General features: G+C 40.5%; 1 long non-coding RNA gene across 5 annotated transcripts in view; it reads left to right on the top strand.

Moving 5' to 3' along the window:
- The window catches only part of LOC140708451 (uncharacterized), a 47,925-nt gene extending 35,018 nt beyond the window's left edge, over window positions 1-12,907 (top strand). For 4 of the 5 annotated variants that reach the window (XR_013537576.1, XR_012088642.2, XR_013537575.1 and 1 more), the window contains 2 exons: window positions 147-313; window positions 5,862-12,907. This is a non-coding gene — a long non-coding RNA (uncharacterized LOC140708451). The remainder of the gene's footprint in view (window positions 1-146; window positions 314-5,861) is intronic. The other variant, XR_013537578.1, reaches the window with a different exon arrangement.
- Window positions 12,908-13,234: the final 327 nt, after the last annotated feature.

A 13,234-nucleotide genomic window follows, 5' to 3' on the forward strand; every position in this document is an offset into this window, starting at 1 on the left:
GCTTTGGCTGCAGCTGGGCCCTGGATGGTCCCTAAAGCTGTCAGGCTCTGCCACACATATGTTACTCTGACCTGTTCACATCTACAGCCTCTCCTTTCTTCCTCAGATTCCCCTCCCATGCCAGAAAAACCTTACTTTTTTTACAGGAAAAGAACCAGGAGCAAGAGAAGTAAAAGCTGATTTAAATGGAAGAGCCCGGAAAAGGCCATTGACCCCATAGGTAGGATGACAAACGGGCAGCATCAGTGACTGCCTCCATGAATCTTGCTGTCTGGAGGCCAGCAGATTGTTGGAGGGACCCCAGCAGCTGGAGGTGAGCACGCCAATTGACACAGCTGTCCAAAGAAGGGACGGTGGTCTGTGATTTAATGATGGTTGGAGTTAACGATTCTAGGGATGGGATTCCCATTCTCAAACAGGAATCTGAGCCATTTCCTGGCAGCCTGAGGAGAACTCAGTGCAGACCTTGGAGTTGGATTGGAGAACTATTTTGCAACACCCTTTCCGTAACAGATGGGAAATCAGTTCAGAGTTCAGCAAAACGTTTTGCACACAGATGGCTATGGAAATGTTTAAGGGGTAGAGCTGGATTCTTAGCAATGATTCTGAGATAATTTTGTGGGTGTATTTATCTTATTCTTGGGTTCGTCACTGCTTTGGGATGAAATTTTCCTAAATAGGTCTGATTAGCCAGTGACTGTGTTGGGATTTTCTTTCTATTAGAATGATAGTTCAAGTGCCACCTTCTGTTTTAGGGAATGGAAGCTTCTATCCCAAAGGTGGCCAATGATTCATGGTCCAGGGGCTGCACACATCTGCCTCAGGACCTTCACATGCTTTATAAGTTCTGGTGCCTCCTCAACTCCAAATATATTTTTATATTTTAAAAAAGAGCAGGCCCCATAGTGACTGTAATATATATATATATATTTAAAAAACAGTTCTAGCCTCTAGGCTGTAGAGCAATTTCACTAATTTTGGCTACTTCTGAGCAGTTTTAAATATCTTCTGGTTTTGAAAGAACTCCCCAGGTTAAAACAATGAAATTGCTCCCTTTGCCCCTATAGGGGCATTTAGATCAAAATATTTTTTTTTCTTAACAAATAAGAAATATTGAAGGGATGGGGCCAGGGCTCTGTAGGGCTGTATTTGGGCTCCTGGGGGAACCCACAGTTTATGTTTTACACCCCCCCCCCTGCTTTAGCTCTTGGGCTAGAAGTGATCTGTGGTGCTATCCTTTATTGCCACAAGTTTCTTCCACTAGTAGCTCCACTCAGTGATCATACCTAAGAACTTACAAAAGTTATCAAAACCGTGTCAAGAACTTTTTTAAAAATTTATTTTTTATTTTTCAAAACTAGGGATAAGATAAGGAGTACAAAAGATAGAGGGGGATATGGAGAGAAAAGAGGGGGAAGGAGAACACAAAATGTACTGTCATCCATTCTGTTTGTTCATGTTGTGATATCAAGTAGACTTTTCGCCTTCCTGCAATTTGATTGCCCTCCAGGTTTCAACTTACAGTTACATCTTAGTTTAATTCTATGTTATTCAAGCACTATCTAGTGACTCAAGCCATTTCCCATTGTTCGGTTGCCTTTTGTATTGGACAGTGTTTCAACACTTCTGATGGAATATCCATTTCTGCCACTTCCCATATCTTCTCAATGAGTTCCTCTTGTTTTGGTATCTCCAATTCATTCCAGTTCTTAGTATAAAGAATTCTTGTTGCAATGACTTTAATTATGTAGTTCTTTGTCTTATCTATATTATCTGGTATAATGCTCAGTAAAAACAATTATGGGGTTAGTGGAACATTACAAAGCAGTATTGTTTTGTAACAGAGTATGTATTGCTATCCAATACTGTTTTGCTACTCTACAAGTTCACCACATATGGTAGAAGCTTCCCTCTTGTGCTTCACACTTCCAACAAACATTTGACACCTCTGTATAATCTTTGACAATTTTTCCAGAATCATATGCCACTTTTAAAACATCTTATATACGTTCTCCCTGAAATTTACCGATTTTGTGAGCTCTATGTTATTTTTCCATATTTGCAACCATTGATCAATAGCAATATTGTGTCCTATATTTTGTGCCCTCCTAATCATACATTCTTTTACCATCTCATCTTGCATTTTAGTTTCAAGCAAATAGTCATACATTTTCTTAATTACTTTATCATTTGAGCCCAGCAGAAGTTTATCGAATATCGTTTGTTCTGTGTAAAAGCCCTCTATTTATCTTTTCTATACCTAGATTCCACTTGTGCTCTGGACCAGTGGTTCTTAACCTTTGTTACTCGGATGTTTTTTAACTGCAACTCCCAGAAACCCCAGCCAGCACAGTTAGTGGGGAAGGCTTCTGGGAGTTGCAGTCCAAAACTCCTGAGTAACCCAAGGTTAAGAACCAGTGCTCTGGACCACCAGTCTAGATATATGTTTTGTATTTCTAACTCTTATGTGGACCTTAACTCACAATCATTTTTAATTTATAAATAGATCTTGATATCTTAAAAGTTTCGCTTCTGTCATGAGGTGAGGTTGCGTAAAGGCCTCTATGGGTGATACCCAGCCTGGTGTTTTTTGGCAAATCTGCTGGATGATCTTTTTCCAAGTCCCTAGTGGGGTTCTTCTTCTCATATGCGAGTTGAAACGCTTCTGCTCTTTATCTTTTTTGTACCATAGAAAACCATGCCAACCTAACTATAAATCATGTCCTTCCAACTTAAGTAGTGTATCATTATCTAAAGTTATCCATTCCTTTATTCAGACTAATACACAGGCTCTATAATACAATACCCGGTCTGGGAGACCAAAACCTGCTCTTTGTTTGGCATCTTGCATCGCTTTGATTTTAATTCTTGGTTTTTTACCTTGTCACACAAATCTCATGATTATCTTGTTAAGTCTTTGAAAAAAATGACTGTTTTAATATTATGGAATTTGTCTGAAATAAAAATTAAAGTTTAGGTAGAACATTAATTTTATGGTTGCCATTCTTCCCATCAAAGATAGCTGTAATTTGTCCTATCTCTCCAAGCTATTCTGTATCTCTTTAATCAACTTCATATAATTGTCTTTGAATAATGTACTAGTTTTGTGATTTGGATCCCTAAGTATCTGACGCTCTTCTCTTCTTGAAAGTTAGTCCTTTCTATTAATTTCTGTCATTTTGGATCTCTCATATTTGAACAGATATTTTTATTTTCTTTTGGTTTATTTTCATTCCTGCCATATCACCAAAATTCATCAGCATCTCCATCAGGTCTTCAATTGAGTCCATTGGATCCTCCAATAAAATAACTAGATCATCTGCAAAAGCTTGGAACTTAAAAGTATGACCTCTTACTTTCAATCCTTTTATTTCCTTTTAATCTCTAATTTGCTCAGTTAATATTTCTAGAGTAAGAATGAATAGTAATGAAGAGTAACCCTAACCCTAACCCTGTCTTGTACCTTTCTGTATTTGTATTTCTTTTGTCACCTCTCCATTTTTTCTTTTGCTGAGTATAGATTACTTTAATTAATTTCAAAAATCTTTCTCCAACTTATAGCACTTCCAATTGGTGTAGCATAACATTCCAATTCAGATTATCAAAAGCTTTCTCTGCATCCAAGAATATCATAGCCATTTGGGAGATCCCCTTCAGAGGCTACAGCTGTAAAGGGCTATATTATATACTGAGAGAAGCTAACTCATTCCAAGGGAAGAGAGATATTGTCACCGAGGTTGGACTGTGGAACTGGGAAAACCAGGACTTTGCTGGCAAAAACACAGATGGAAAATAATATAAGGATAATCTTAAATACTTTGGAATACTATGAAGCTTCCCCACCCCCCAGGGATATTATACAGTTCCAAAGTTTTGATGGCACGCTGTCTGTATTGTTGATAAATCTGACAGGGCAATGTTATGTTTTTCACTTTGTTTTCCTGACTGATAACAGCTTTAAGTCCAGTCCGTAGTTATATTATGTCACTCTGGGATTATTTCCAGAATCAGGTTTTTTTTTCTCTTAGCCTCCCAGTGTTTACCAGCCTGCAGGATAAAAGTTAGTTTCGCTTTCTGAGGCAGCAGGACCAGTAAGCAAGCTAGCCGCTTCTTCCCTTCTTTTAGCCAAATAGTTTCTCTTCCCACTTTATGGGGTTGTTCATAAATCAAAGGCTTCAACTTACTTTATTGTTGTCAGTTTTCAACGCAGTATCTGTTTGTTCTCCTCTCCTCCATAGGGGGTGGGTTACTCACAGTTTCACTGCCCAATATGGCTCCCGCATCCGATCTGTACTCGGGTGATCTCTTCAGAGGGAAGAAATAGCAGGTTGCTGCCCAGCTTCCCTCACCTCTGTTGATCACCAATTGCTTCAGGGAGACTTCTCCTAGTCTCCCCTTTGTTTCTTCATCTTCTGAAGGACCCCCAGCCTGGGCAGTTCCAGCTTTCCCCAGGAGTTTCTCTGGGAGCTGCTGGCAGCCCCACGACAAGCCCCACCGTATGCAGAACTGAGCTGTATTTTACAAGTAGAGCAGTTGTTGCATGAAAAAGATGTCATTTGAAAGCAGGGCCGTTAGAACGAACAGAGTCATGCCTTTGCAAATTGTTGCACCAGGGTTTAAATTTAAGGAGATACAGTAGGATTTGCTGATTTATTTATCTGCTGGCTGAAAATACTAAATTAAAAAACTCAGAAATTCATATTTATATGTATTTCCAGGGTGTATTTACCAGAACTGGCCACTGGAGGAAGCCAATGTTTAGCATTTGATACTTCTCATTTTTCAGCGTGGGGGGGGGGCTTGGAACAGATCCATTGCAGGTACCATGATCCGACTGTATTCATTTAACAGACCTCTGCTGTGTATGTTTAGTGGGAAAATGCTCAAATTGGTAAGAATTACATCTGTCCTTACCCATTCTCCTTTGGCCATTTCCTGAGCCCCATCCATTCCTGGAATAAAGCCACCAAGGCTTTTCCCAGTGTGAAAAAAAATGTATATTCAACCATGTGTGGGATGCTGAATTGGGGTCGGCACTACTTTTGCCCCCTTGATGGGTTCACAATCTTTAGCAGCTTCATGGCTGAGAAACATTTGCACCTTGAACAGTTCTTGGAATCCCATAGCCAGCATGAGATTCTGGGAGGTGTAATCCAGAAAACTGCCAGATATTTCCCCATCTCTGCACACAATGGCTGAAATCCAGTTTCTCAGCATAGTAACTTGCAAGTAAACTAAGTCCATTTGAATCAGTGGAATGTATAGTGTTCCCCACTGATTCAATGAGCCTGCTCAGGATTTCAGATCCCGTCCATATGGGAAGTAGCTGAACCTATTGAATCTGGTCAGTGGAAAAGATTATGAAGATTATATTGGAGTTTTTACAACTTCACATGCTACAGTACCTGTGGTTTGAGTGACCAGGGGGGGACTTTTCTGGGCTGAGGTGACTGTCAATCTATCCAGCACTAACCAACCATTCCCTGCAGCCTCTGAATTTTAAGGAAAGTGCCACCTCTCTGCTGAGTGCTTTTCCCCCTGCCTTTAGTCTGTTGGAGGTCAGTTTTGTGTTTGCTGTTAATCTGTTCACAACTGTAAGTAATGAAACATTTTATTCTTTATCCTACAAATGTTTGCAACTCCCTTAACCCTCCAGCCAACATTCCTGCCCAAGGAATTCTAGAAGGTGAAGTTCAGGAAAGTAACTTTTCCAGGTTCAGTGACAAGCATTTCTTTTGAAAGAAACAAACCTGTCCCAGAGAGAGAAGCATTCACCTTCGTTGTTATTCCCCCCTTTTCTATTCTTGCCTTGTAAATGATAACATGCAACTGCTTGCATTCAGCTCTCTTTTTTATTTCAGTTGCCTCAATAACCACGGCAACCCAGTGTTTGAAGTTCAATTCCTTTGAACAACAGAAATCCTGTTCTATCAACAACGTAACTGGATCAATCGGCTCCTAAAAACCCCCGCCGGTGAGAAGAAAGCCTGCCAGGACCTTTGCATGTGGAACTAATCAATATTTTAAGCAGAAAAATATTGATAATGCAACCCACAAGCAGTTGCAGACATATTTATGTGCCTTATTATATTCACCACAAGGAATATGATCTTTTGCTAAAGTAGCCCCCCTGAACTTACTGTATTTACCTGCAAAGAAGGAATTACTTGTAATTAAGCCTCCTTTTTAAAATGTAACTACATTACACAGCCATTGTGAGTTAATGATGGAAAATGTCACAACTTTTGCAGTGTAATTGTAACAGTTTCTGTCACTTCTATATTTAGCTATACCTCCAATGAACATAAGACAGCTTGCATGGCTTCTATCCTCCCCATTTTAACCTCACAAAAGTACTGTGAGGTAGGCCATATACAGTACTCGTAACGAGTGTGCTATTGGTCCAAGGCCACCCAGTGAATGTTGTGGCTAAATGGGAATTTGAAATAGGTCTTCCAGCTCTGACTTCATCTGTCTAACCCAGTGGCTCCCAACCTTGGGTCCCCAGATGTTCTTGGACTACAACTCCCACAAATCCTGGCCAGCTCAACTAGTGGTGAAGGCTTCTGGGATTTTCAGTTCAAAAATCTCTGGGGACTCCAGGTTGGGAACCACTGCTCTAACTGTACACCACAATGGCTCTTCTTACAGAGATCCCGCTTCTTTGACATGTTTTGTAAAACCAGCCAGTGTCTTGTTTTTTGTTGTTTTTTATTTTTAAAACAGAAAACAAATACAAAAATCCAAATAATAATGCTTACTATACACTAAAATCTACTGTGCACCCCATACCCACAGAACCGCATTGAACAATATTTTTATTACAAACTTCCTTTCCAAAATTGTATATATTGTTGTTTAGAGGCTTTCCCCTTTCCTTTAACTAATACAAATTCAACAAATCTACCCCAAATAGCATAAAAAATATTGGAACTTATTTCCTCTCTTTTCATCCTGAGTTCAATAGTCAATTTATCATTTAATGCAATGTCTTATACTTCACCATACTAATGTTCTAATTCAATATCTTGTTTTGTCTTTCCAAAACCTAGCTATTAATATTCTAGCACTTGTCAGGCAGTGTCTTGTACCAAAAAGTAAAGAGTTGCTTTTCAAAAAATTGTAAGTCACTATTTTTGGATCATGGAACTATAGGTGCAACCTCCTCCTCCTCTTCCTCTACTATTATTCAAAAATATGAGACACAGAATGAACCCAGCCATCTGAATTGGGCCCTACAGGCAAATGGCTACTCCAAAAATGAAATCACAAGAGCCATCAAACCAAGAAAACAACACCGAACTGAAGAAGAAAAACAGCCATCCACAAATAAAGTATTTCTGCCATACATCAAAGGGGTCACAGACCACATGGGGAAACTTTTGAAAAAACACAACCTACAAACAGTATTCAAGCCCACCACAAAAATACAACAAATGTTACGGTCAGTAAAGGACAGAAGGGACCCCCTCACTACTGCAGGAGTATACCAGATACCTTGCAGTTGTGGCCAGGTATATATTGGAACCACAAAACACACCAGAATCAAAGAACATGAGAGAAACTGCAGACTAAAACAACCAGAAAAATCCGCAGTAGCTGAACATGCCCTGAAACAAACTGGACATGAAATTCTATTTCAAAATACTGAAATACTGGACAACACCAGCAATCATTACCTCAGACTGCACAGGGAAGCCATTGAAATAACATTTCAACAAAAAAGAGGAAAATGTGAAGCTCAACAAAACTTGGCTCCCAGCTCTCAAAAATACAGTGTGCAAAAGGTCAACGAACTCTACCCAGCCACAAGGACAGGGGATCACTACACACGAAAGACCAGCTAATGACACCCATCAACCACAGGAACAGATAATCTCTTGTCCTTAGCACAACAATACACCTACAACAATACACATTAATCAACCATCTACAGAAAAAGACAAAGGCCTATCTTACAGCCATAAATACTGCATTCCCAAAGCCAACTACACCAGATCACAGAGTGCTGTCCTCTGAAGATGTCAGCCACAGAGACTGGTGAAACGTTAGGAAGAACAACCTTCAGAACACGGCCAAAGAGCCCGAAAAACCCACAACAACCCATTAGATCCCGGCCGTGAAAGCCTTTGCGAATATAATGAGACACAGACTTTCCTGAAATTATATAATAGATACAAGTTTTAACCAATAACCTATCAGTTAAATATCAGGGTAATTTAAAATAAGATAAAACCAAAGTTTACAATGTTACCTACGAAAAATATAATCATCATCATAATTTTGAAAATGATATTCCATACTCTGGTTTTATCTATCATTTTATGTAGTCTGATTTCTGCAGACAGTACTTCCCTGCACACAAACACACAGGGACACATATGTTCGGTACATCTATCTCTAATTCAGCACTTTTGGAGTCTTTTACCCTTTTAACGGATCACATTTCATGGACCTTTTTGCATTTGGTTGTGCCCAGCTCCTTGTTTAAAAAAAAAACCATAAAGTCAAAGCCACGATTAAGGTATTGCCCCTTTGGCCTGTCATTCTTCAGACCAAGACATCTTGTTGAAAGCACACTTTGTATAAAAAGAAAGGGGGATGAGAAACCTTTAACCAAACAGATTAACAAGTGAAATGGGAGGTAGTGATGGAGAGAAATGGGGGGGCGGGGAGGGTATGACCCATTGAGAAAAAATTATAGGGTTGTGAATTAAAGGATGTAATGGAAACCAGAGAGAGATTCTTTGACATTAATAAGATTCAGACATGTGGGATTTTTGGGCCACTAGAGAAATTTTACCCTATTTATTGTGTACAAAACTAAGGAAAACAGGACGCTGGGAACTAGTACCATGGGGGGGGGGGAGCAACCTGTTCCAGTTTGAAAAATAATTACTGTACATTTTAATAAGGTGCATGTATTAACATCATTTATACCCATCAATATTGCATTAAAATAATATGGCTTTAAAGAGTCAACCATTACACATGGTGTGTACTGTGATGACAAGGAATAACTTGAGAGAGCAATAGCAATGTGGCATCAGGAGCAACTCCCCAACTCATCTCACTGTTTCTGACATTGTATAGCAGATATTTAAGGGTGTGGGGGGTACTTTTGTGCTTGTGTCAGCTACTCTGATGAGGTCTTGATCCCTTCCTCACAGTGTTCTGGAATCAATTTTTAATAATAACAATTGCATGCTGTCAAGTCAATTCTGACTTATGGGAACACTTTTTAGGGTTTTCCAGGGTGAGAATACTCAGAAGGGGTTTCCATTCCCTTCTTCTGGTGTGTGTGTGTGTGTGTGTGCGCGCGCATGCGCCCCCCGAGATAGTGCATCTTGCCCAAGGCTATACAGGCTGGCTCTAATTGCAGGAGACACTGTGGGGAATTGAACACCCAACCTCTGGCTCCACAACCCAATACCTAACTTGCTGAGGTAGCCAGCCAGTTGGAATCAACTTTTGAGGGAAGTTTAAAAACTCTTTTACAAGATCAGCTTGTGAAACCACCCCAAGGGCAGAGACATGTGGAAACCACCCTTGAGTCAAATCTACTGTTCTTTTCCACTATAGATCCGCAAAGGAGCATTTTGGGCCCAAAAAGCCTAACCTGTTGGGGGCAGTCATGGATCCATGGGCCTGCCCTGTTCACATTTAAAATGGAGACTGAAAGTTATGACAGCAGGACCTATGCTTCCAGTGCAGGACACAAGCAGATTGAATGGGAGGGCTTGTGCAGAGCTGGTAAAAGTTATTTCCATGTACTACAACATACAGAATTAGTCAGTAGTCTGAGCCATTAACCAAGTTGGCTAAGGGATCTTGGGTGCTTTAGTCTAAATAAATATCTCCTCCAGGTACTTTGTTTGCATCAGCAATAGAGGATCTTTTCTGCGGCTGTGCCCAGACTCTGAAACTCCCTCCCACAGAAAGCCAGGGTGGCCCCATCTTTGCCGTCCTTCTGAAAGCAGCTGAAGACCTTTTTTTAAAGGCAAACTTTCCATTAATGACTAGCTGCCTGAGTAGCATTCTTCAATGGATTGTTGTGCCTTCCTGTTTCAAATGTGTTTTGATGTTGTTTCTCTTTTACCTTTAGGTTTCCTGATCTTTTAAACTAGAATTAGTCTGGACGTTCCTGCAGATAAGGAATACCTTTAAATAGAGGACTGTCTTCTCCAAAACATGACATGTAGCCAACATTTTGAGGACAATCCTATTGCCACCCCAAGGTCCACTGAAATGAATGGGAATGCCCACAAAGCAACAATTGTAAATTTGCCTGTTTCAATAAATTCTGTACAGGAAAACCATCTTTGGCTATTGTGGTTCATAATAATTAGTTACAGGGCTAGGAATGCAGAGAAGCAAAAAGTTCAATTTGATTTGAGCCATCTGCTAGGATGATCTTCCCTACTAGACCTGTTGAGAAAAAGGGGAAACATGCCATTTATCCGAGAGTTAAGTGCTCTCAAACTCCATGAATGTACTTTTGAGTATTTAAACAGACACGATGGGTCTCTGTAGCTACTTAAAAGGAGTTATGAGTATGAGCATGAAGGTAATTTAATAGGAATATCCGGAAATGAACAGAAACTTAATCTAAATGCATGGAAGTTCAAGTGTGTATTGCAAAGGGTGTAAATCATCTTAAAACTGGGATTGCTGAACAATTACATTTTCACAGATTAAGTGGTGTGCTGCTTTTAACTCATTAACCAGGAAATTAATCAACCAAGTATGAAATTGGTGCATATAGTTAATGCATCGTTCTCATTTTCTGTCTCTCCCACAAATTTATGAAATAAAACACACACTATTTCCTTTCCTGCTTGTGACTAACCTCCACTTCTGAAAGATTGCCATATTTTATTTTTCTGTTTTAACCCTTATTTAATAGTGAGTAACGTCTAGAATTCCACTCCTGTGCAGAGTTACAATGGAGCACACTCCACAAAGCTTGTGTGTATTGCATGTTATCTAGTCACAGGCAACTTCTAGTGACCCTAATAGGGTAAGTGAGATATTTAAGGAGTGTTTTTTTCTGAATGCCGCCCCCACCCCTTGAGTTTCCAAGGCCAACTGGCGATTTGAATTTCGGTCTCTGGAGCAGTGCTTTCCGGCCCTGGAGTCCTCAGATGTCCTTGGACTACAGCTCCTGGAAATCCTGGTTAACACAGCTAGCAATGAAGGCTTCCAGGAGTTTTAGTCCAAGAATATATGGGGACTCCAGGTTGGGAACAGTGCTTTAGAGTCTTAGTCTGTCACCCTATTCATTGCACCACAATGGGTAGACTAAGCTTCGTTCATTCGTTTAGTTGTTTAGTCGTGTCCGAGTCTTCGTGACCCCATGGACCAGAGCACACCAGGCCCTCCTATCTTCCACTGCTATCCGTAGTTGTGTCAAATTCATGTTGGTTGCTTCGCAGACACTGTCCAGCCATCTCATCCTTGGTCGTCCCCTTCTCCTCTTGCCGTCACACTTTCCTAACATCAAGGTCTTTTCCAGGGAGTCTTCTTTTCTCATGAGATGGCCAAAGTATTGGAGCCTCAGCTTCAGGATCTGTCCTTCCAGTGAGCACTCAGGGTTGATTTCCTTTAGAATTGATAGGTTTGTTCTCCTTGCAGTCCAGGGGACTCTCAAGAGCCTCCTCCAGCACCACAATTCAAAGGCATCAATTCTTCGGCGGTCTGCTTTCTTTATGGTCCAGCTCTCACTTCCATACATCACTACAGGGAAAACCATAGCTTTGACTATGCAGACTTTTGTTGGCAAGGTGATGTCTCTGCTTTTTCAGATGCTGTTGAAGTATGTCATCGCTTTCCTCCCAAGAAGTAGGCGTCTTAATTTCGTGGCTGCTGTCTCCATCTGCAGTAATCATGGAGCCCAAGAAAGTAAAATCTGTCACTGCCTCCATATCTTCCCCTTCAATTTCCCAGGAGGTGATGGGACCAGTGGCCACGATCTTAATTTTTTTTGATGTTGAGTTTCAGGCCGTTTTTTGCACTCTCCTCTTTCACCCTCATTAAGAGGTTCTTTAATTCCTCCTCACTTTCTGCCATCAGAGTGGTATCATCTGCATATCTGAGGTTGTTGATATTTCTTCCTGCAATCTTAATTCTGGTTTGGGATTCATCCAGTCCAGCCTTCTGCATGATGTATTCTGCATATAAGTTAAATAAACAAGGATACAATATGCACCATTGCTGTACTTCTTTCCCAATTTTGAACCAATCAGTTGTTCCATACCCAGTTCTAACTGTTGCTACCTGTCCCACATATGGGTTTCTCAGGAGAAAGATAAGGTGATCAGGCACTCCCGTTTCTTTAAGGACTTGCCATAGTTTGCTGTGGTCCACACAGTCAAAGGCTTTTGCATAGTCAATGAAGCAGAAGTAGATGTTTTTCTGAAACGCTGGCTTTCTCCATAATCCAGTGCATTATTATTGCAATTTGGTCTCTAGTTCCTCCGCCCCTTCAAAAACCAGCTTGTACGTCTGGGAGTTCTCGGGCCACATACTGCTGAAGCCTACCTTGGAGGATTTTGAGTATAACCTTGCTAGCGTGTGAAATGAATGCAATTGTATGGTAGTTGAAGCATTCTTTGGCATTGCCCTTCTTTGGGATTGGGATGTAGACTGATCTTTTCCAATCCTCTCAGCACAGCTGAGTTTTCCAAACTTGCTGGCATATTGAGTGTACCAGCTTAATAGCATCATCTTTTAACATTTTATGTTTAACTGGAATGCCATCACTTCCACTGGCCTTGTTAGCCATGCTTTCTAAGGCCCACTTGACTTCACTCTCCAGGATGTCTGGCTCAAGGTCAGCAACCACACCATCTGGGTTGTCTGGGATATCCAGATCTTTCTGGTATAATTCCTCTGTGTATTCTTGCCACCTTTTCTTGATGCCGTCTGCTTCTTTTAGGTCCCTCCCACTTTTGTCCTTTATCGTGTCCATCCTTGCACAAAATGTTCCTTTCATATCTCCAGTTTTCTTGAACAGATCTCTGATTTTTTCCCTTTCTATTCTTTTTACTCTATTTCTTTTCACTGTTCATTTAAGAAGGCCCTCTTGTCTCTCCTTGCTATTCTTTGGAAGTCTGCATTCAATTTTCTGTAACTGTCAAGGGAGATTACTCTTACCAACTGGAAAAAAACAGATATTACCACTTCCCTTTTACCAGTATCAAATGAATGACTCTTTCAGCTATGTAAGCAATCG

The sequence above is a fragment of the Pogona vitticeps genome, chromosome 6, assembly GCF_051106095.1.
Source record: "Pogona vitticeps strain Pit_001003342236 chromosome 6, PviZW2.1, whole genome shotgun sequence".
Lineage (NCBI taxonomy): Eukaryota > Metazoa > Chordata > Lepidosauria > Squamata > Agamidae > Pogona > Pogona vitticeps.